We start from the raw sequence: 21,828 nt of genomic DNA, 5'->3' as shown, positions 1-21,828 counted from the left end.
GGGTATATGCTTGGTCTCTGGAGAACATGAAAGATTTAGCCACTTCTCGAATGGAATAAAGACAGGAGTCAATACCAAGAGGTTCAAAGAAGCTTCCCAATTCTAATCAATTCACTTTAATAAGAATCTATTGAACATCTGGGACTTCTCTGGTGGTGCTGTGGTTAAGAATCCGCCTGCCAATGCAGGGGACAGGGGCTAGATCCCTGGTCTGAGAAGATCCCACATGCCGCAGAGCAACTAAGCCTGTGCGCCAACTACTGAGTGTGCGCTCTAGAGCCTGCGAGCCACAACTGCTGAGCCCATATGCCACAACTACTGAAGCCTGCACACCTAGAGTCTGTGCTCTGCAACAAAGAGAAGCCACCACGAGAAGCCCGTGCACCACAACGAAGAGTGGCCTCCACTCACCACAACTAGAGAAAGCCTGCGCACAGCAATGAAGACGCAACACAGCCAAAAATAAATAAATTTATTTTAAAAATAAATATAAAAAATGAATCTACTGAACATCTAAGTGGTGTGGAGCTATATATGGAACAAAGGACAGTGCCTGCCCAAAGGAAGTAATACCCTCTTATGGGGGAGACTTGCTATGCCCCGGGGAAACAAACAGAGATGTTCAAAGCAGCTTCTGCATAAATGCTATGGGGTATCAATGGCCTATAAATCTATTTATTTTAAAGCCTGAAGATTTCTGATGGTCTTTTACTTACAATCAATAGTAATGGCAAATATAAACTAATGCGAAGATCAACCACCATATTGGTGCCAAACATCAAGGTCCCTGACTCTGACTTCAACACAATCTGATGTCCTATCCACTAGGATTGGGAGTCTTTGTTCATTCCTTTTAAATAAATATTTATTCAACCAGTTATTCTATGTCAGTACTTATTAACAATTAATAGGCATAGTCATAAGTATTTTTATGAGTTTAGAATAAACTATTTGGAAAAATAGGAAAATAGAATTTTAGACCTGGAAGAAACACTCACTCAACACATGTTTGATGCCTGCTGTATCAGGCACTGCGCTTGACCCCAGGAAACAAATAAATAAGATTCTGTCTGCATGTGCTTGAGAATGTGCTGCCTAGTAAAAGAGATAAGGGTGTTACAAAAACATAACAAGGTGAAAAAGAAAATCTTAACAGCTAACACTTAATAGGCACTTGTGGGAAGAGAACTATTTTTGAAAATGTGCCTGGATAAGCCACTTAGTATAGTGGATGAGCCCCAAACCACAGGTGCTTTAAAATACTTGGTAATTGAGTATAGAGTTAAAATGCCTTTGAAAAGTAGAATAATGAAAGGAAGGGACTCATTCAGAAAGCACCAGAAAGGAAGTTGCTAAGTAAGGGGTGAAATTAGCTGTGAATCTTTAGTTGTAGGACAGCCACAAGAATATTTAAGGATGGAAATGTCTAATCAACAATCTTAAACTGAATCTGTGTGCTGGGGAAATCAGAACCCCCCCTTGTGACTTATCACATACATGTTCAGTGGGTGGTTGTTTTTGTATAGTTCATTGCTACTTTGAACGTTTGATTAATTGATTGATTGATCTTATGAGAAATGAGAAGGTCTGAGTTTCATATTTGAATAAATGTTGCTTAGAAAAGACAGCTTCCAGTACTCCAGAGGCAGAAGTGAACAAGAAGCATAAGCCCCCTGGACATTCACAGAAATCTTAGGAAGTCTGAGAAGCGTTTTCATTTTCTACAGGGCTAACGGACACAGAAACTTCAAGCCAGGAGACCTTATTTGTTTACTAATATAAGTAATATGTTATCTAATTGTGCAATACGAAAACTGAAATGCAGCTTAGAAAGCAATGCCTCTTCCCCACCCCACACGTGTATTCATATAACAAATTGTTAGTTAACATACTACATACATTATGAAAAATGATGGATTATTTCCACCTGGTGTAGAATTCTAGAAGGCTAAGTAGAATAGTAGTGATATGGAGACGATCTCAAGAAGGACAATTAATAGTACTTTGCAAGACAAAAATGCACATTAAACAGTAATTCAGTCTTGCTGGACCAAGAAATGCTTAAAAAGATATCAGAAAAGACTAGAAAGAAATGGTTGTGAGTTAATCATGCATTGCCTTAGATTCTAAACTATGGAGTTTGGACTTTATTCTACAGACAATGAAGAGAAATTACAACTTCTATAGAAGGTGGTGATATGATCAGAGTTGTAAATACAAATTAATTTAACAGTAATGGTGCCTAACAGACAGTGGCTGGAGGAGAACAAAAGAGTGGGTGAGAAAGAATGATGGTCAAAATGACAAACGTATGGACACCAAGGGGGGAAAGCTGCAGTGGGGGGGCGGGGATGGTGGTGGGAACAATTGCACGATCAGGATTGACATGTATACACTGATGTGTATAAAACTGATGACTAACAAGAACCTGCTGTATAAAAAATAAAATAAAAATTAATTAAAAAAAAAAACGATGGTAGTTGTAGCTACAATGGGAGATCATAATGGTTTCAAGAGATACAATGGAGAGAACAGAGGACATTTATTAACTTTTTGTGATCCACATCTGAATAACCTCTTCTAATTTGGACATTCCCCCATTGTTTGAGTATTGTTGGGAACTAGGACTCCATCTCCTGTTTTAGAACTTCATCCTTCCTGTCCCTGGTTCAGGGACACAGCACTTAGGCATGGCACTTAGGTCCAACTAATACACTGTTTTCTCTGAGCACTTTAAATCTGGACTGTATAATTCAAAGACAGGTAATGAGAAGAGATCTGAGGCAGTGGCAACATCATCTAGCATCAGTGGTTTAACAATATTTCCTGGAAGAGTTGTGTATACTTTGTGTCTCCACATTCTCAGCTCCCATTCTCTCCTCCATCCCCTTCAACTGGGTTCTCATCATTATCACTTGATTGAAAGAGAATTTATTGAACCCCTCTGGCCCACATCTTGCTAAAGACAACGGTTCACTTGATAGATCAGCAAGATTTGGCAAGGTTGGCTGCTCCTTAATTTTTTTTTTTTTTTTTTTTTTTCGTATGCGGGCCTCTCACTGCTGTGGCCTCCCCCGTTGCGGAGCACAGGCTCTGGACGTGCAGGCTCAGCGGCCATGGCTCACGGGCCCAGCCGCTCTGCGGCATGTGGGATCTTCCCGGACCGGGGCACGAACCCGTGTCCCCTGCGTCGGCAGGCGGACTCTCAACCACTGCGCCACCAGGGAAGCCCCTGCTCCTTAATTCTTGAATCACTTTCTTTGTAAATTTCCAGATTTCCTCCTATATCACTGGAGTCTCATTCTCTGCTTATTTCAAGGTTTCTCTTATGAGAGCTCTCTGAATATTAGAGTACTTTGGGATTAAGCCCTCAGCTCTCTTCCCTTCTCAATTTGTGCTCACAATTTGCAAGATGTCACTCCATTTGATGGCTTTAAACACCACACAATATGCTTAAAAAGCCCCCAATTATATTTTCAGTCCTTTCTTTCCCCCTGAAATCCATGCATTTCTATGTAATTGCTTAATAATCATTTCAAATTCAATATATCCAAAACTGAATTACTGATTCTTACTCTCTCTATCTGGTTCCTCCCAAAAGTGAGTGCCTATGCAGTACAATGCAAGCTCTAGAAAGCAGAGACCTTCTCCCTCGTTTACAACTGTTACCTAAGGCCTAGAATACTGACTAGCATGGAGAAGGTACAAAATAAATATTCAATGAATAAATGAATTTTTATATGAGGATATCTCAAAGGTAGTTAGAAATTCTGCCTTCATTTTCCTGATGAAGATACTGAGGTAGATTTAAATAAAGTGAATTTTCTGAGGTCACAGCACTATCAGCAGCAGACTCTGCCTACTCACTCTTTGATCAAATCAAACAGTTTCAATTGCTGTCATTACCACTTATCTCCTTACTTTCAAGCCTGTCAAAAGTGCCTTGGGATTCCATGGGTCTGTTGAAAAGATTCCTCCACTGTTCCTGAGTTTGGTCAACATACAAGAGAGGAACACAATTGAGATTTCAGGAAGAACCAAAGGCTTCCCAACTGTACTAAATATCTATGATGTTCTACTGACTGATAGGTTCCTGAATTCTCTTATTTTTCAAGGATGTGCTTGCATGCACACATTTTGGCTAAGACAGGACTCTTCTTCATGCTACAAAAGCTTAAATGGTTCAAGCATCCCCTTCTCTTTTCCTCTGGCAGACAGGTTACTCTATCAACTGGAGGTCCCTGCCCAGGACTCTGAATCTGAACATAGGAACACAAGAACATGGGATTCTCACAGAGCAAGAATTCATGGTGCTGGTGGTGGACATAACATAGGGAAGGGGAAGATGGGCATACTTTCCAGTGATGAGGTATCAGGGGTAGTATTCTAGGCAGACTTGTTGTGGTCTGACAGCTGGGCCCTCTGCTGCACACCCATCCTTCATTCCTAGCTGGGCTATTTGTCTCATAATTCTGCTCAAATTAGCCAGAGTTTTCTTTTGTTTGCACCTGAAGTGCTGACTGATTCATCAATGACCTCCAAACCATTCTTCAGTATCATCCACTGACTCACCAGCACTGATGCTGGTCCCCTCCCCAAACCTAAACCTATCTTGTCTACCTCATGTTACCTCAGAAACCAGTTTCATGATTGGCTTCCTAATCCAATAGCCAGATTCAAAGTGAAGGAACAACAGCTTGAAAAAGAAGTCATCCACCAATCACATCTTGTTCTGGCATCAAAACTGCATTCTAGATCTCAAGCTAAATAGAAGTAAATATTTTAGACATCACTTGAAGAAGAGATACTTCTGAGGCAGGGAAACGTTTACCACAAGACTTTTTCCAAACCCATCCTTTGCCACTGTTTCTTCAGTGAAAACTCATTTATGGTTTAAATCTCAGCTTGTTCTATACTCTATCACCAAAATTAAAGGGGCTGCTATCCCTCACCACCACCCCAGTAAATCTCTCCAGCAAAAAGGGAATAGGACTGGCTAATATGATTTTTAAAAATGGTCATTATTTAGCCAAATTTATTCGTGGGATGGATGGTAGTAAGATTAGGCCTTAAGAAGGAAAGAGTCCTGGCTTGGATCTAGTTCTAAGTCAAGTGTCCAGGCAGCTTTAACAGAAAGTTTTGCATTAGATATTAGGGCTCATAATTTAATCTTGTCCTTTTCACGTAGAGCTCTCTTGGCAATTTCATGTGAGAGAAGCAACTGGGACAAGGCAACATTTATAAATTTCTGGGCCTTTACCTGTAAGATCTTCTTACCTCAACCCAATTCCTAATAATGCCTTATGTCAATGGTTCTTAACTTGATGTGTGTCATATTTCTTTAAAATACAATTTAAATTAAAATAATGGACTTTTTCTTAAGGAAAAAAGTACACACACACACACATGCACATACACTTACACATGCACATACACACGAACTTTTGCATAGAATGGAGTTCACAGTTTAACTCCTAAGCACATTCATTACAGTAAGTCATCACCCAGCTTATACAGTCATTTGTTACAGTACCTGGACTACTGCACTTTTCTTAATTGTTTACAGGATTCTTACTATTAATATTTGAGGTCCATGAAGGCAGGGTATCTTATTATCTTATTTATCTTTTTATCCAGAACACCTGAACACTATCTGGCATATCTTGGATGCTTAATAAATGTATGTTCAAGGAAAGAATAATTCAATCTTTTAAATTGCTTCACATAGATTATATTAGCCAGGTACCTCATTATTTCACCTATGCATATTTAATCACCCTGTACTTCAAAGATCTTACCTGTGAAGAGGGTATACAATTCTTCTCTTATTTACTATGGGGTTATAAGCATTGCATCTAATAACAGCTATTAACAGGCACTCTACAAATGTCAAGAGGAAAAACTGTGTTGATGAAATAATAACAATTTATATAATTTGGGTAAATACATATTCACTTGTCTTCCTGGGCATTGCAAGGAACAGAAAAATAGACATGGAGACATTCCAAAATAATCCTATTCCTCCAACAAAGCAAGAACATCTTTGTCGGTAAAGACAAGCACCATATCCAATCTGTTTTTAATAGCATTTCCTTCTGCTTGTTTTCCAGATCTTGGGATATCCACTTAATCATCTATGTAAAGGCTGAGACAAATGAGGTGAACAAGACAAATGCCTTCATTTCAATAAGACAAGAGAGTAACTCTGAATAAAAAAAGGCTTGTTACCCTGTGACTCCTACACTGAGCTTATAAAGATGATGCACCGTGTAAAAATGGATCTCATATTTCACACATCTGAGAAACTTCCAAAGCCAGAGAGTGTTTCCTCCATGTACAAGATCTCACAGTTGGTCCAGTGCACAGCATCCAGAATAAGTCTAATGCCAGCCCTAGAAGCAGGGCAATGGATTCCCAAAAAGACTGGTCTGATGAAACACTAGACCCAAATCCTCTAAATCAAGGACAGCACATACACAGGTTGCTAATTGGCCTCCTGTCTATCTAACCTGCATGGGACTTGCCTGGCATGTCTGCATCATCCACTCGTTGCCAATTTTCTCATCTCAAGAAGGTGCAGCCAGGAAATGCAAAGGGCTCCCAAAATGTACCTGCCCTCTGTGCCTACCACAACACACCTGGGAGCACTAATTTTAGGTTTTCATCAGCTGTGACAGCAAAGCTGCAGCATCAGTTAATTCATAATCAGTGAAGGGTAAGTGTGTTTATAGATTGCATGTTAGGAAATCAAGAGGAATCTTGTACAGCTTTTCACTTAAGTGTCATCATGGGCTGGGGGATGGCTTCAGGGGAAGTAGTGTTAGGTATACAATTGTCTAGGAGGAAGAATGAGTATCTCAGCAGGAAGGAAGGGAAGGAGGGAGGGAGGAAAGAAGGAAGGAAGGAAGGAACGAAGGAACGAAGGAACGAACGAACGAACGAACGAACTACTCTGGTGTATATCTGGGGACTTCTGTTATAGACACATAAAATTTCCATGATATTTCCTTTTGTAAAATTATATAATCCAGATATGTCTAAGAGAACAATTCTAAATACACTTAAATTGTGGAATATAACAAAAAACAAATATAAAACATTGAATACTTTCACTTGTGTAAACTCAGGCAAATTACTTGGTCCCTCTGAACTTCTTTTTTTTAAATTAAAGTACAGTTGACTTACAATGTTGTGTTACTTTCAGGTGTACAGAAAAGTAATTCAGTTACACATACATATATATAATTTTTTTCAGATTCTTTTCCCTTAGAGGTTATTATAAAATCCTGAGTATAGTTCCTTGTGCTATACAATAGGTCCTTGTTCGTTATCTATTTTATACAGTAGTGTGTATATGTTAATCCCAAACTTCTAATTTATCCCTCCCTTCCCCGTTTCCCCTTCGGTAACCATAACTTTGTTTTCTGTGTCTGTGGGTCTGTTTCTGTTTTGTATATAAGTTCATTTGTATCATTTTTTTTGGTCCCTCTGAACTTTAATGACCTCATCTTTTAAAATGAAGATGGAAAATAACTACCTTACAAGGTTATTTTGCTTGGCACATAGTAGGCACACAAAAATGCTATGTTCACTTCTCTACTGTCAAGCCTAATAAATTATTCATTTAAAGCTAAAATCCACTGCCTCCACTTCACAACCCATCCATGACTTTCAATAGTGTGTTTGACTTTTGTATATTCGCAAACATTTCACATAATTTGCATTTCAGCAACTAGATCTGAGGTGCAGTGAATGTATTCAGTACTGAATGCTGCAATCAAGGCAAGACACCTCATTTAAGCTAACAAATGATTACCCTTCACCGCAGACCTATAATTCATCAATTTGTTTCTTACAGAATAGAAAGACACGAACTAAAGCAACTGAGGGCATAAGGATGCAGTAAACTCATCTTAGATGCTTCCCCAACATCTACAAGTTACTCTGTGTCTGGATCCTACACCTTCCCTGTCTGTCTTCTCTAGCTCAATAATAATAAATAGATTGGGGGGTCCATGGAATTGCCTCACACTTACCCAGATTTCCTGTTAAGTGTTTAAGGCATCGCATGAGTGGGTCTTTCATACCGATCGTATGAGTCACTGCCTCACCACAGTTCTAGAGTATGTCAGAATGTAAGGTCTTAGAGTAATAAAATGGGAAAGGCAGCATGTGGCGAAGAACCCATTCTTCACTCTCTCCCCTGATAAGAAAGCCAAAAAGTGGCACTCATTGGTAGAAAGAAAAAGTCTAACAAGACAGATTCGTTTAAGAGCGATCTTTAGGGAGGTTGTCTACGGAAATCAGAGAAGAACCAAGATTTCAAGAATAATTTATGGCAGTGAGTGCACCACGGCTAGCCAGGAGGGAGTCAGGGAGAAGTCTGGAGCTGCCGAAGAGGCAAAAGACCTTTTCTTCCCTCTTTGCTTCCTGGGGCGCGAGGAGAGGGAATTAAGCATGCCGCTTAAACGAGCTCCAGAGACTGGCTTGGAGCTGCCGAAGAGACAAGAGACAAATTTTCTTGCCTCTTTGTTTCCTGGTGCGCGAGGAGAGGGGATTAAGCGCTCCATGTAAAGGAACTCCAGAAAACTGCACGAGCCGCGGCTATCGGCGCAGACACCAGAGACGGGCATGAGACGCTAAGGCTGCTGCTGCCGCCACCAAGAAGCCTGTGTGCCAGCACAGGTCACTCTCCACACCTCCCTCCCAGGAGCCTGTGCAGCCCGCCACTGCCAGGGTCCCGGGATCCAGGGACACCTTCCACGAGAGAATGCACGGCGCACCTCGAGCTGGTGCAGCGTCACACCGGCCTTTGCCACCGCAGGCTCACCCCGCATCCGTGCCCCGCCTTCCCCCAGCCTAAGTGAGCCAGAGTCCCCGAATCAGCTGCTCCTTTATCCCCGTCCGGTCTGAGAGAAGAGCAGACGCCCTCGGGTGACCTACACGCAGAGGCAGGGCCAAGTCCAGAGCTGAACCCCAGGAGCTGTGCGAACAAAGAGGAGAGGGGGAGGTCTCTCCCTGCAGCCTCAGAAAGCAGCGGATTAAAACTCCACAATCAACTTGAAGTGCCCTGCATCTGTGGAAAACCTGAATAGACAGCAAATCATCCCAAGTTGAGGAGATGGACTTTGGGAGCAAGATATATTATTTTTTTTCCCCTTTCTCTTTTTGTGAGTGTGTGTGTGTGTGTGTGTGTGTGTGTGTGTGTGTGTGTGTGTGTGTGCTTCTGTGTGAGATTTTGTCTGTATAGTTTTGCTTTCACCAATTGTCCTAGGATTCTGACCATGCTGTTTTTTGTGTGTGTGTTTCTTTTTACTTTAAAATACTTTTCTTCTTAATAATTATTTTTTTATTTTAATAACTTTCTTTTATCCTACTTTATGTTACCTTCTTTCTTTCTTTCTGACTTCCTTTCTTCCTTCGTTTCTTCTTTTCTTCCTTCCTTTCTTTCTTTCCTTTCTATTTTTTCTTCCTTTTATTCTGAGCCATGTGGATTAAAGGCTCTTGGTGCTCCAGCCAGGAGTCAGGGCTGTGTCTCAAGGTGGGAGAACCAACTTCAGGACACTGGTCCACAAGAGACCTCTCAACTCCACATAATATCAAATGGCGAAAATCTCCCAGAGATCTCCATCTCAACACAAAGAGCCAACTTCACTCAATGACCAGCAAGCTACAATGCTGGACACTCTATGCCCAACAACTAGCAAGACAGGACCACAGCCCCATCCATTAGCAGAGAGGCTGCCTAAAATCCTAATAAGGCTAAAGACACCCCAACACACACCACCAGACGTGGACCTGCCCACCAGAAAGACAAGATCCAGCCTCATCCACCAGAACACAGGCACAAGTCCCCTCAACCAGGAAACCTACACAAACCACTGAACAATCCTTAGTCACTGGGGGCAGACACCAAAAACAACGGGAACTACGAACCTGCAGCCTGCAAAAAGGAGATCCCAAACACAGTAAGATAAGCAAAATAAAAAGACAGAAAAACATACAGCAGATGAAGAAGCAAGGTAAAAACCCACCAGAACTAACAAATGAAAAGAAAACAGGCAGTCTACCTGAAAAAGAATTCAGAATAATGATAGTAAAGATGATCCAAAATCTTGGAAATAGAATAGACAAAATGCAAGAAACATTAACAAGGACCTAGAAGAACTACAGAGGAAGCAAGCAATGATGAACAACACAATAAATAAAATTAAAAATACACTAGATGGGATCAGTAGCAGAATAACTGAGGCAGAAGAATGGATAACTGACATGGAAGATAAAATAGTGGAAATAACTACTGCAGACCAGAATAAAGAATAAAGAATGAAAAGAACTGAGGACAGTCTCAGAGACCTCTGGGACAACATTAAACTCACCAACAATCGAATTATAGGGGTCCCAGAAGAAGAGAAAAAGAAAGGGACTGAGAAAATATTTCAAGAGATTATAGTTGAAAACTTGCCTAAAAAGGGAAAGGAAATAGTTAATCAAGTCCAGGAAGCACAGAGAATCCCATACAGGATAAATCCAACGAGAAACATGCCAAGACACATATTAATCAAACTATCAAAAATTAAATACAAAGAAAACATATTAAAAGCAGCAACAGAAAAAAACCCAAATAACACACAAGGGAATACCCTTGATACATCTGATCTTACAGCAGAAACTCCGCAAGCCAGAAGGGAGTGGCAGGACATATTTAAAGTCATGAAGGAGAAAAATCTACAACCAAGATTACTAAACCCAGCAAGGATCTCATTCAGATTTCATGGAGAAATTAAAGACTTTATAGACAAGCAAAAGCTGAGAGACTTCAGCACCACCAAACCAGCTTTACAACAAATGCTAAAGGAACTCCTCTAGACAAGAAACACCAGAGAAGAAAAGACCTACAAGGACAAACTTGAAACAGTTAAGTAAATGGTAATAGGAACATACATATCGATAATTACCTTAAATGTAAATGGATTAAATGCTCCCACCAAAAGACACAGACTGGCTGAATGTATACAAAAACAAGACCCATATATATGCTATCTACAAGAGACCCACTTCAGACCTAGGGACACATACAGACTGAAAGTGAGGGGATGGAAAAAGATATTCCATGCAAATGGAAATCAAAAGAAAGCCTGAGTAGCAATACTCATATGAGATAAAATAGACTTTAAAATAATGTTACAAGTGACAAGAAAGGACACTACATAATCTTCAAGTGATCAATCCAAGAAGAAGATATAAGAATTGTAAATATTTATGCACCCAACATAGGAGCACCTCAATACATAAGGCAAATACTAACAGCCATAAAAGGGGAAATCAACAGTAACACAAACATAGTAGGGGACTTTAACACCCCACTTTCACCAATGGACAGATCATCCAAAATGAAAATAAATAAGGAAACACAAGTTTTAAATGATACATTAAGCAAGATGGACTTAATTGATATTTATAGGACATTCCATCCAAAAACAACAGAATACACATTTTTCTCAAGTGCTCATGGAACATTCTCCAGGATAGATCATATCTTGGGTCACAAATCTAGCCTTGGTAAATTTAAGAAAATTGAAGTCATATCAAGTATCTTTTCTGACCACAACACTATAAGATTAGATATCAATTACAAGAAAAGATCTGTAAAAAATACAAACACGTGGAGGCTAAACAATACACTACTTAATAACGAAGTGATCACTGAAGAAATCAAAGAGGAAATCAAAAAATACTTAGAAACAAATGACAATGGAGACTCGACGACCCAAAACCTATGGGATGTGGCAAAAGCAGTTCTAAGAGGGAAGTTTATAGCAATACAATCCTACCTTAAGAAACAGGAAACGTCTCGAATAAACAACCTGACCTTACACCTAAAGCAATTAGAGAAAGAAAAAAAAAAAAAAAAAAACAAATTTAGCATAAGGAAAGAAATCATAAAGATCAGATCAGAAATAAATGAAAAAGAAATGAAGGAAACGATAGAAGACCAATAAAACTAAAAGCTGGTTCTTTGAGAAGGTAAAAAAAATTGATAAACCATTAGCCAGACACATCAAGAAAAAAAGGGAGAAGACTCAAATCAATAAAATTAGAATTGAAAAAGGAGACGTAACAACGGACATTGCAGAAACACAAAAGATTATTAGAGATTACTACAAGCAACTGTATGCCAATAAAATGGACAACCTGGAAGAAATGGACAAATTCTTAGACATGCAGAACGTGCTGAGACTGAACCAGGAAGAAATAGAAAATATGAACAGACCAATCACAAGCACTGTAATTGAAACTGTGATTAAAAATCTTCCAACAAACAAAAGCCAAGGACCTGTGAAGCCAAGCCTTCACAGGCAAATTCTATCAAACATTTAGAGAAGAGGTAACACCTACCCTTCTCAAACTCTTCCAAAAGATAGCAGAGGGAGGAACACTCCCAAACTCATTCTATGAGGCCACCATCACCCGGATACCAAAACCAGATAAAGACGTCACAAAGAAAGAAAATTACAGGCCAATATCACTGATGAACATAGATGCAAAAATCCTCAACAAAATACTAGCAAACAGAATCCAACAGCATATTAAAAGTATCATACACCATGATCAAGTGGGGTTTATTCCAGGCATGCAAGGATTCTTCATTATACTCAAATCAATCAATGTGATACACCAGATAAACAAACTGAAGAATAAAAACCATATGATCATCACAATAGATGCAGAGAAAGCTTTTGACAAAATTCAACACCCATTTATGATAAAAAACCCCTGCATAAAGTAGGCATAGAGGGAAATTTCCTCAACATAATAAAGGCCATATATGAGAAACCCACAGCCGACATCATCCTCAGTGGTGAAAAACTGAAACTATTTCTACTAAGATCAGGAACAAGACAAGATTGCCCACTCTCACCACTCTTATTCAACACAGTTTCGGAAGTTCTAGCCACAGCAATCAGAGAAGAAAAAGAAATAAAAGGAAACCAAATCAGAAAAGAAGAAATAAAGCTGTCACTGTTTGCAGATGACATGATACTATACATAGAGAATCCCAAAGATGCTACCAGAAAACTACTAGAGGTAATCAATGTATTTGGTAAAGTTGCAGGATACAAAATTAATGCAAAGAAATCTCTGGCATTCTTATACACTAATGATGAAAAATCTGAGAGTGAAATTAAGAAAACACTCTCATTTACCACTGCAACAAAAAGAATAAAATATCTAGGAATAAACCTACCTAAGGAGACAAAAGACCTATATGCAGAAAATTATAAGACACTGATGAAAGAAATTCAAGATGATACACATAGATGGAGAGACATATCATGTTCTTGGATTTGAATAATCAACATTGTGAAAATGACTCTACTATCCAAAACAATCTAGAGATTGAATGCAATCCCTATCAAACTACCACTGGCAGTTTTTACAGAACTAAAACAAGAAATTTCACAATTTGTATGGAAACACAAAAGACCCCGAATAGCCAAAGCAATCTTGAGAACGAAAAATGGAGCTGGAGGATTCAGGCTCCCTGACTTCAGACTATACTACAAAGCTACAGTAATCAAGACAGTATGGTACTGGCACAAAAACAGAAATACAGATCGATGGAATAGGATAGAAAGCCCAGAGATAAACCGACGCAAATATGGTCACGTTATCTTTGATAAGGAGGCAAGAATATACAGTGGAGAAAAGACAGCCTCTTCAATAAGTGGTGCTGTGAAAACTGGACAGCTACATGTAAAAGTATGAAATTAGAACACTCCCTAACACCATACACAAAAATAAACTCCACATGGATTAAAGACCTAAATGTAAGGCCAGACACTATCAAACTCTTGAGAGGAAAACATAGGCAGAACACTCTATGACACAAATCACAGCAAGATCCTTTTTGACCCACCTCCTAGAGAAATGGAAATAAAACAAAAATAAAAAAGTAGGACCTAATGAAACTTGAAAGCTTCTGCACAGCAAAGGATACCATAAACAAGACCAAAAGACAACCCTCAGAATGGGAGAAATGGTTGAAAATGAAGCAACTGACAAAGGATTAATCTCCAAAATTTATAAGCAACTCATGCAGCTCAATAACAAAAAGCAAACAATCCAATCCAAAAATGGGCAGAAGATCTAAAAGACATTTCTCCAAAGAAGATATACAGATTGCCAACAAACACATGAAAGAATGCTCAACATCATTAATCATTAGAGAAATGCAAATCAAAACTACAATGAGATATCATCTCACACCGGTCAGAATGGCCATCATCAAAAAATCTAGAAACAATAAATGTTGGAGAGGGTGTGGAGAAAAGGGAACACTCTTGCACTGCTGGTTGGGATGTAAATTGATACAGCCACTATGGAGAACAGTATGGAGGTTCCTTAAAAAACTACAAATAGAACTACCATATGACCGAGCAATCCCACTACTGGGCATATACCCTGAGAAAATCATAATTCAAAAAGAGTCATGTACCAAAATGTTCATTGCAGCTCTATTTACAATAGCCAGGACATGGAAGCAACCTAAGTGTCCATCAACAGATGAATGGATAAATAAGATGTGGCACATATATACAATGGAATATTACTCAGCCATCAAAAGAAATGAAACTGAGTTATTTTTAGTGAGGTGGATGGACCTGGAGTCTGTCATACAGAGTGAAGTAAGTCAGAAGGAGAAAAACGAATACCGTATGCTAACACATATATATGGAATCTAAGAAAAAAAATGTCATGAAGAGACTAGGGGTAGTACGGGAATAAAACACAGACCTACTAGAGCATGAACTTGAGGATATGGGGAGGGGGAAGGGTAAGCTGGGACAAAGTGAGAGAGTGGCATGGACATATATACACTACCAAACGTAGGGTGGATAGCTAGTGGGAAGCAGCCGCATGGCACAGGGAGATCAGCTAGGTGGTTTGTGACCACCTACAGGGGTGGGATAGGGAGGGTGGGAGGGAGGGAGATGCAAGAGGGAAGAGATATGGGAACATATGTATATGTATAACTGATTCACTTTGTTGTAAAGCAGAAACTAGCACACCATTGTAAAGGAATTATACTCCAAGAAAGATGTTAAAAAATATATATATTGTGTGTATATATACAGTAAAGACAATCTGTGAAGTCACTGTTGATCTCTTCTAGGTAGACTTTATAATGTTGGGTTTTTCTAATCTCATTTCTCAATGTTAGAATATGGGTAAATTTTAATTTTGTTATAATATAGAAAGTGGTTACTCTGTATGTCAGAATATGGGATTCTTTTAGTATTTAAACAGTTGGAAACTTCATAAAATTAATGATTTTATATTGTATATTAAACAATTGCATATTGTTTTCAGAAAAAAATATATTCTGAGTATGTTGATATTAAAAACTTTTCCAAGGGAAAAAATAAAATAAAAAAATAATAATTTATGGTAGACAAGTTGGGAATCTTGCTGATCTCCTCAAATTCATTATTAGGTCTTCTCTATTTGTAAGCTTTTACATATAGCCAAAGTCAGAAGCTGGGAAGTAGAGAATTCCCAGAAACACTTTAGAGGAGAGAGAATGTATAGGGCAATTGTTACTGTGAACACAAACCTGAGCATGAGTACCATTATAGTTTCTTCCTCTGAGTTATTTGTTTATTTTACATTCCTACCTTATCTATGTGGGTATATGCATGTTCAAATGTTTTGTCCTTATTTTCCAGTAAAAGAATGTGGCAAACACTGTTCATCAGTTAACTCTCTCATGTTCTCAAGCTCCTTCTCCCATGTCACCTCTACATTAGAGAGTGGGAGAGCAAAGAGGTCATTTTTTATCATCTTTTGTAGCCAGGAGGATATGCATGAGATATAGACCGGACGAATGACATGGCCAGAGAGATACAAGCAGAAGTCACCTGAAGGCTTCTGTGAAGGCTTTTGATTTTCCTAATGAAAGGGGCAGAAGGGTGACATGATTCCTTTTGCTCTTCCCTACTCCTTTCTATCTTGAATGTGAACATCATGCCTAGAGCTGAGGCACCCATCTTGGGACTATGAGGCAATAATCATTATGGAAAGTCCAAAAGAATGGCAGAAATATTTACTCACTATGACATGATTGAACCACTAACCAACAACAGATATCCACTACTAATCTCATTATGTAAGAAAAATAAACTTTTATTTAAGACATTTAACTCAGTTTTTGGTTACTATTGCAAGTACATTACTACTCATACACAGTAATTCTGAGTGACTTCTTCCTTGTTTCCTGTGAATACTTTAATACATTTTCACTAAAAGAGTTAATTCTTGCATATTAGACCAGTTATTGCTACACAAGATAATTTGCTATCTTTTGCTGGACCTTCTCTTGAAGGCCACAAGAACTATTAATAAGGAAAGAGTGCCACAGACTATATGAAATTACTAATTAGGGGTGATCTGTTTAAATGTAGGTATCAGGAGCCAGGAAGTAGGGGAAAAAAAGAAGGAAACTCTAAGACAAACAGGAAATGGGTTAAGCAAAAGAGAGACAGTCAGTCAGACAGACAGGAAGACAAACAGGGAAGAGCCAAAATGAAAAGCTAATGAGAAATATAAATGGAAAGCAGAACTCGAAAACTGAATTCTTAAACTCCAACCTGGAGGTACTGTAAAAAAGACTAGTTAAGGGGACTGTCCTTGACTCCATTACTATGCTAATCTTTTCTCCTCACCATTTCTGAGGGGCAGCTCCCACCATGTGCCCTCACTCCTCACTTCCCTTCCAGTTTCCTCCTCCCCACACCCATTCACAACTCCCGATTACTTGTATTGACTGATACTCCCTCAGGATGCCAACAGGAATAAGCAGTGATACAGTGAGTGTGACAAGAAAAAGTCAACTGCATCAAAAAAAGGCAAGCCATGTCTTCCTCACCGAGAGGATGAAACAAGGACCATGGGATTTAGCACATTTCAAATCCTGCTGTTGGATGGGCAGTACGTGAAACTGCTCCCTTGGCTTAAGCTGTGAGGAAACAGGGTCTTAAGTACAGGCTGTAGGAGCAGAGAGCTTCTATATTCCTTAGCCTTCCTACCACAAAAGGAAAGTAGAACAGAAAATTATCCATCCAATAAAACAAACATGCACTCAAATCTACAGCATTATGCACCTCTCAACCAAAACTGCTAAAAGGAAAGGTAGAAAACTCAATCTCTGTATTAAAACTAATTATAACGATTCTGTTTCTGTACTCAATATAAAAGGGTTTGCAGTTTTTCTAATTCATAGAATCACCTTCATTTAAATCTAGTGATAAAATGATAAAGAGTAAACTATGAAAAATAAAAGCCTTGAATTAATTTTTAATGAAGTTTTATTTTAGAGGAAAAAAAAAACATAGTAAAAGATGCTATTCTATGTTTGAGATTACTACCTGCAAATAGAAAATAAAAAATATACAAAAACAAGAAAGAAAGCATACATGTAACGAAGGACAGATATGTTTTTGTGTAAGGTTTTTGTTTTAGAAAGTGTTATTTACCACATTTATTTTATCCCTACCACTTTCTGCTCTTTATCCAAAATCCAAAACCGTTTGAGGGAAACACGACATGAAATCCCATAATTCATATAGACTCTATTCCACAAATTAACATCACCATTATAAGAACAATATTTAGAAACCTAATTAATATATTGCTTTTTGGTGGCAGAACCGAAAAATAAGGCACAGCTTACTAAGTTCCTGTTCTTTGATGTGTGAAGCACAAGTTGTATAGTCTGAAAACATATCAGCATATGCTATCTCCACATCCCATGCGGACTAGGAAAGCAATATGAAAAAAAAAAGAAACCTCAGTAGAAATTGTGTAGAATTTACAGAAGTTTTAGATAGCTCAGTAGCATATTGTATAAGAGGGAAATATGCAATACTTTTGTTTTGTTTTGTTTTGAAAAAAAGCTACTTAATCTTAACACAGCATTAAGAGAGAGAGAAGAAAAAAGGCATATCTCTGCTATAGTTGATAGAACACAGAACGACGACAACAAAGCATCATAGATTTGAAATCCAGGTTAACTGGGTTTTAGTCCTGACTATATTAATACCCTATGCTACCAAGGCTATAAGTTCATAACCTGAAATTCTATGCAAAAATATTTATATATTTTCATATACATTTCTACAGGAGAGGCACTATAAATATAATCAAATACTTACACTTTGCTGTACAGATGAAACTAACACAACATTGTTAGTCAACTATACTCCAATATAAACTAAAAATTTTTTAAAAATTTAAAAAGAGAGTCTATCACCCAGAAAATGTTAAGAATATTATTATGCAAATCAATCCATCTTTGCCTTGGTTTTCTCACCTTTATGATGGGAAACCAACATCTATCCAACTTTAATCATTGTGAAGATTTTTAAAGCATCCTGAGGAGAAAAAATACTTTGAAGTGTTAATTTGTTATTTAAATATTTTAGTTTTATTCCTTTCATATATTTTATAGAAAATTACTTTTAATATGATCATGGAGTTTTCTATAAATTCATCAAACAGTTCAAAACTTTGGCTTTTTCTTGAACCTGTGTATGAAATTCTTTGGGGTAACATCAGTAAAGAAAGAAACATCTTTATATGAGAATATATTTGCTTTTTCTAAGGTGTCATTATTAAAGGTTAATAACAGCATTGCCTATTCAGTAGTCACCGACCAATCTATAGGAACCTCTTATTTGGGATCATATATATCAGTGTATGTTGTTCACACAGAATGTGACAGATGTAAGCCAAGAAATAAGATTTTTTAATGACGCTACCATGTAAAACAATGCAACTAATTAGTCTAACAAAGTTATGGTCAAAAGTGATTCTCAGAGTCCTTCAGGCACCACTGTGCACACTGACCTTTCAAAATCTGATGAGCAAGCCTGTGCTTTTAGTTGCTATGATTTACTAACAATTGATAAGGGAAACATATGATTAAAACTCTCATTAATAGATTTTTGTTTCCCTTTCTGAGACAAACTCTTAGAAATTTGCTGTAAATATCTCATTAATAGGAGTACAGCAAGGGAGGATAAATAGTTTGTATCACCAATCAAGTTTTCAACTTCTATACCCCAGTCAGTGCTCTCAACACTCTTTCAGTATTTAAAGTACAGGAAAGCAAAAGGAACTCAGTGTTTGTGAAGCTGTACAAGTATCAGTTATAAATTAACTTTCTTGGAACAAACCAACTCTGAGAACCTGCCATGGACATCAGTAAATTTTGTGCAAATCCTATCGTTATTGACTGGAAAGATACCATCTCTTCAGAATTTCTAATTATGATCCTATGAAAACATTGACACAACATATGAAACCATTTTGGAAGTGAGTAAGCTTTATATCTAATATGAAATTGATACAGTATAGAGCAGCTAATTCATTGTGTGAATGATCATTAAATGGTTTGTTTTTAATTTGACACTTACAGGTACTGGCCTACTAGAGTTATACACCTGTACAACAAGCTAGGATTACAAAGATTAAAAGCAACAGAGATGAGAGTGCAGGGGTAGAGCAAAAATGTCACACAAGTCATATGCCTTGGCTGCACATAAGAGACCTCAGTTAGTGGAGAGAAATTAAATCATAGGAGATTGGTCAAGATGGCAGAGTAGGAGGATGCTGAACTCACCTCCCCCCAAGAATGCATCAAAAATACATCTACATGTGGAATAATTCACACTGAGAACTAACTGCAAAATGGCAGAAGGACTCTGGTACAACTAAGGCTGTAAGAAAGATACATGCTTAATCAGGGAGGAAGGAAAGAAAGCAATCAGGTTGGGATCTGTGCCACTGGAAGGGGACTCAGAGGAACCGGGAGATTACATGGGTGGAGACCCACATGAGGGAGAAAGTGGTGAGAGCCCCAAATTGGGCATCCCCAGTTCTGGGGTCCTATGCAGGGGAGACGAGCCCCCTGGGCTGGCTGGAGTGCTGGAGGGACTAACAGGAGTGAAGTGGGAAGCCTGGACTCTACTCATGAAGACTGCACGTGCTGGCTTGCAAGCTTTCCCATGACCACCTCAGCATGGGCCCTAGCCTGAGCCAAGTAAATGCTCTGGCCGCATTCACTCCACATCAGAGTGCAGCACTGGATCTGGGGTGGCCACAACCAGCAGAAGACCTGACTGTGGGACACTGAGGTTAGCCAGCCCCTGTGTGGAGACTGGGTTGGCAGAGGCAGCCATCCTTGGCACTTAATCAAGCAGCACATCAAAAGCAGCTCAGATCTCTGATGGTGGCTGCTCCACCACAGCTCACCTCTCAACACATGCCGAGAGTCTGCGTGGGCCCCCCTGCCTTGTGGTGTGGCTCCACGACAGGGCTGAGGCCGCGGGCACTGATCGGCTGGGAGGGACAAAGGGGACTTGCACGCAAGGCTGCATCTGAGTAGAGCGAGGAAAACAACTGCGGGCACTTGCTCAGGCAGCAGCATGTCAGAGATAGCTCAGATTTCTGTCTTCAGCTGACAAGAGCCAAGAGCCTGCACGAGCCCCACTTGCTTCAGTGCTCCTCACTTCGGGTGGCAAGCGTCCCGGTTCCGAGAGGGTGGAAGACAAACACTTAAATAGAACAGAGCCAGCTCGGTACTGACCATCAGGGCTTCTGCTTCAGCAACTTGCCCTAATTCCCATTAGGGCAGTGTTAGTCACTGATCAGAGGGGAAGTCTGGCCTCACATCCAGCTCCAGCTCTAGCCCCTCTATCTCCAGCCTCACCCCTACCAGGTGATAGCTGCCAGCATACCCTCAGGAAGGACATAACTTGCATCCATATCAAATCCAGCTCTTCCACCAAAGGTATCGGGCACATACAGTCTGTACAGGGACACTCCCACATAAGAACAACCCTGCCAGACCGCAATAAGTAACCGACCTAAATTCACAAAGGCAGAGAAGGTTAAGCAAAATCAACAGGCAGAGGAACTGCTCCTGAAAAGATAATGAAACAGTAATAAATGATTTACCACATAAAGAATTCAAAGCATTGGTTATAAAAATGTTAACTGAATTAGGGAAAAGAATAAACTACACAGTGATAGTTTCAATAAGGAACTAGAAAATATAAAAAACACCTATCCATAAAGGAAGAATTCAATAGCTGAAATAAAAAACACACTAGCAGAAATGAATAACAGAATAAATGATACAGAAAAACACATAAATACTCTGGAAGATAGAATAATGGTAATGGTAATCACACAATCAGAACAGCAAAAAGAAAAGCAAATTAAAAATATGAAAATAGTCCTAGAGATCCTTGAAATAACATCAAGGATACCAACATTCTCATTATAGGGGTCCCAGAAAAAGAAGAGACAGAGAAAGGAGCCAAAAATGTATCTGATGAAATTATAGCTGAAAACTTAGCAAACCTGAAGAAGGAAACAGATATCCAGATACAGGAAGCACTGAGAGTTCCAAACAAGGTGAATTCAAACAGACCCACACCAAGACATATACCTAAAATGGCAAATGTTTAAAAGAGACAATTCTAAAGGCAGCTAGAGAGAAACAAAGAATCATATAATACAAGGGAATCCCCATAACGTTTCCAGCCGATTTTTCTGCAGAAACTTTGCAGGCCAGAAGGGAGAGACATGAGAATTCAAGAATAAGGCTTCCTACTAAAGAGAGATTTGAAGTAAACTTGAGTTTGGAGTTGAATTATCATGATATCATCCTATAACCAAGGATTCCAGTTGAGAAAACAGCCCCTGAAAGGTTGAAACATAATCTTCTCCAATTCCAAGAGCCAAGGACTGGTTGAGTTG

The sequence above is a fragment of the Kogia breviceps genome, chromosome 5 (genome assembly GCF_026419965.1).
Source record: "Kogia breviceps isolate mKogBre1 chromosome 5, mKogBre1 haplotype 1, whole genome shotgun sequence".
NCBI lineage: Eukaryota > Metazoa > Chordata > Mammalia > Artiodactyla > Physeteridae > Kogia > Kogia breviceps.
This window is presented reverse-complemented; position numbering follows the sequence as displayed.